The 4,194-nt window shown below is 42.9% G+C and overlaps 1 protein-coding gene across 1 annotated transcript in view; it reads right to left on the reverse strand.

Moving 5' to 3' along the window:
• The window catches only part of ndnf (neuron-derived neurotrophic factor), a 32,362-nt gene extending 30,260 nt beyond the window's left edge, over positions 1–2,102 (reverse strand). Inside the window, 1 exon segment of the mRNA XM_080771252.1 lies at positions 1,479–2,102. The gene's annotated coding sequence lies outside the window, so the exon portion shown is untranslated.
• Between the last annotated feature and the right edge of the window lie 2,092 nt (positions 2,103–4,194).

The following is a 4,194-nucleotide window of genomic DNA, read 5'->3' on the forward strand; positions in this document are numbered from 1 at the left end:
ACAAACAATGAAACAAGGGACTAAATGAATTTCGCTCCCATGCCACAAAGAAATGTGGAACGCCCTACCAACTGTCATTAAGACATTAAAATCCCTTGACTCCTTCAAAACTGCTCTCAAAGGGCTGCACCTACAGACGGCTGCAATTCGAAACTGGACCCTGTAAAATCTGAATCCCCCACCCACCCTTTTCCCCCTCACTGTATATATGTTTTTCCAGCCTTTTTACATCCTTTATGATGAATTCCTGTTTTTGGCTATAGGCCTATAGAAGTGTACGTCTCTAAATGTTATGATGAATTGAACATGGTGGACCCTCTTGTAAACAAGTGTAATGCTTTATGGTGTCGTCCACTCACAGTTAACAGTTCTTGTATCGAGTTGAGCTTGAAATGTACTACTGTAATTCTTCAAACTGTTAATAAATACTAAAATCAATCAAAAAGGTTAGGGGCTGTTGTGGGTCTTTCTATAACCCAGGTTTAGGGGCTGTTGGGGGTCGTTCTATAACCCAGGTTTAGGGGCTGTTGGAGGTCGTGATAACCCAGGTTTGGGGGCTGTTGGGGGTCTTTCTAAGGTTTGGTAGCTGTTGCCTTGCAGGTGCTTATAACCCCACTGAGGGGGGACAGCATAAAACCTCCAAGGATGGAAATGACTCTTTTTAAAGAGTTCTCTGCGTCCCACAAAAGACAGCACACAGAACAGAGAATAGACTTTATATAGCGAGCTGCTCCATTGCATAGAAATGAATGGTAGGAGGAGGAGAACGCATTATATTATATATAGGCTATTGATGAATGCCGGTGCGTGCGTGTATGTCGTGCGTGTGCGCGCGCGCGTGTGTGTGTGTGTGTCTGTCCTTTTTGAATGAAAAGAAAGTGCACCCGTTTTTTTATTAAACGGGGGACAATACATTTTAATCTGCATGTGAGCAGCCGAATAAGAATAAGAATAAGAATAATACAATAAATAAAATAACAATAATAAAATAACAAATGTTTAAAAAAAACATGCGAGTTGGGGCTTGATTAAAAACTTGTTTGAGAGAGAGAGAGAGAGAGAGAGAGAGAGAGAGAGAAAAAGAAAACCGTTTAACTTCCCCGGAGTTGTTGTAAACCGCAGAACCCTCTTCCCTTCCCTTCCATTTATCTGGCAGCCTCTTCAAAGCACGGAGCGACTTCTACAGATCCCCACTTCATTCCCGACTCCTTCCCCTTGCCTTTCCAAAATAATGATTGAACTGAACCACCACGAGGCTACGGAGTCTAAATAAATAAAGAAACCATCATAATTAATTGAAAAAAAAAATGATCCGGGGAGGGAAATAATTATAGTTTTGTATAGCCTACATAAAAACAAAATCGTGATTCTAATTGAACAGAGCGAGGCTAAATAAATGTGCCGATCATATCAGTCACAACTTTTGAAAGTGTTCCAAAACAATTTAGCGACAGACAGTCAGTCAGAGACACACTTACCTTATAGAGATGGGATTTAAGCTTCCAGGCGATATAAAAGTTGTATCAAAGAAAGATGATCGCAGGCAGTGGCGTTTATATTAGCACGCGACTTCTTCCGCGGATTCAAAACACTGGATATCGCCGCAATTGAAAAGCAGGAAAAAGCGACCAAAAAAACCAACTCAAAACGCTACTTATTCAGCTGTTTTTATAAACAGAAAAAAGAAAGTCAAGCCGAGAGGTCCTGAATGAGTCCTATTATATCTCCCCTCTCCTCTTCTTATCCTCGCAACAAACGAAGAAGTCCAATATAGTTTCCTCAAGTCGTAAAAAAAAAAGTATCAACAACCAACACCAGGAATCATGCAGCTGGGATCGATCATTTGAGATCTGATCGGGAGATCGGCTGTCCTGCAGCAGACACCAGTGTGTTGGAGACAGACAGTGGATGTGTTTTAGTATCCCGAGTGGAGTGGAGAGTCCTGTCTCTGTCTGTGTGTCTGTGTGACCCGCGGAGCTGCAGAGTTTAGACCCGGTGTTCCTTCCACACACACACACATACACACACTGACACACACACACACAGCTCTCTCTAGTAGTCCCTCTCTCTCTCTCTGCATGCGTGCAGGCAGGCAGTGCACAGTGCAGTGTGTGTGTGTCTGACTGGAGTGTAGGAATGAGAGAGAGAGAGAGAGAGAGAGAGAGCGCCAACTCCATAGGAACCAACCCACCGCTAGTAGTAGCTCGCCTCTCTCTCTCTCTCTCTGATAGCTGCCTGGCAAAGACAAGTCAACACGCGCGCGAGCGCGCGCGCGCCCGCGCACACCCACCACAAAAAAAAAGAAAAAACTTTCAGAACGAACGAACGAAGCCAGGCAGGAAACAGAGCCAGAGACTAGAGTGACACTCACTCACAAGACACACACAGTTCCGTTGACATTAAGCAGCACAGGATATTTTTTAGTTTGAGAAATACATGGAAACTATAATATTCCTTATAGTTATAATAGCCGGTACCTGCAGGGCTGATAAGTCCTTATTCCTTATAAGTCCTTATTTGAGTCTATTTAGAATATTTTTCTTCCTAAACGTCTGGATTAATTTAGAACAGGCCAACATGTAACTACAGTAACTGTAATACAAAATGTAACCGAATCCATTCTGTTACATTTTGCACACTAAAGGTGGCCTAAGTTACACTAGTCAAATCTGAAATCTGATAGCATCACTGCACACTACAGAATAATCGGGCCCAATTATCGGCTAGTGTACGGCCACCTTAAGTTAAACATGTCTTAGCCCTATACAGGCTACTACTCAAATGGGTTGGTTGGTTCATTGATTGATTGATTGATTGAAAGTTGTATTCACAGTATGTAGAATGGGTACAGTTCAAAATAATTAAAGTACAGGAGAAGTAAAGGTCAATAATAAAAAACTGCTGCTGAGGATATAGGCTATAAGCATGAAAAGCACCAAGACTTGTTATACAGTCTATTGTATATGCCATGCAGTTTAATGTTTTATTGTTACACTCGGTTAACATGATTTAGGCCTGCTATACAGTAGACTATACATCCCAGCCTTCTCTAAAAGCGTAGTATATCAACATATCGTATCGTATAATATATAATATGCATCTTTCAGTGTGCTGTCTCGTAAAAAGCATGTTGCAATGCTGAGTGTCTCTCCATCCAGGCCCCATAACTCCCACTGCAGCTGTGTGCTCGAGGTATAAGGGGGGGGTGTGTTGTTATTTGAAGAGCAGGGCAGAGAGAGGGGGATCCCCCTCATAATATTTCTTCTTGGTGACTGCATGTTTACCGTGACGCGGCGGGCTGGAAATGAGCACTTTAGTTTGGGTAGCCAGTATATAGCACCCGTTCAAAGTCACGCAACCCCCAGGGCTGTGTATGTGCAGACACGTTTTTTATCACGGAGCCAGTCTGGAGAGAGATGGCTTTGTTTTACACAACACCTACTGTACATAATGGCCTACTGTATGATCTGTGTGATCCGACAGGACTGCATGGCACACTGGAATGGTTCGAAGGTACTGTATGTAGGCAGGCTATACTAGGTAGGTACTACTAGGTAGGCAGTTAGTTAGTCAGGTAGGCAGGCAGGTAGGTAGGTAGGTAGGTAGGTAGGTAGGTAGGTAGGTACTGGTAGGTATAGGTATGCCCTCCCCCTACGTATGTCTGTGTGAGCTGAGAGGACTGGTAAATGGTGCATTTAAATAGCGCCTTTATCCAAGGTGCTTTACATAGACTGTGCATTACATTCACCCATTCACACACACACACACACACACACACACACACACACACACACACACACATTCATACACCGATGGCAGCTGAAACCATGCAAGGCACCAACCTGCACATCAGGAGCAATTAGGGGTTCAGTGTCTTGCTCAAGGACACTTCGACAGTATAACTCTGGGGGAGCCCACAGGGTTCGAACTGGGAACCTTGCGGTTTCCATCCTGTCACTCTATACCCCTAGGTAGGTAGGTAGTTAGACAGGTAGGTTTAAGTAAGTAAATTGTATTTATATAGTGCACTTCTCACAGAGAAAACTCACAAAGTGCTTTACATGCAGAAACTAAAAACAAAGCCAGGCAAAATACAATAGAATAGTATAGTTAAACAAAAAACAGGAACATACGATTGATCAATCAAAGAAAAACAATAACACCCTAAAATAACAACACAACCATTATGTTACA

Source organism: Protomyctophum bolini (genome assembly GCF_963924005.1).
Source record: "Protomyctophum bolini genome assembly, chromosome: 8".
NCBI lineage: Eukaryota > Metazoa > Chordata > Actinopteri > Myctophiformes > Myctophidae > Protomyctophum > Protomyctophum bolini.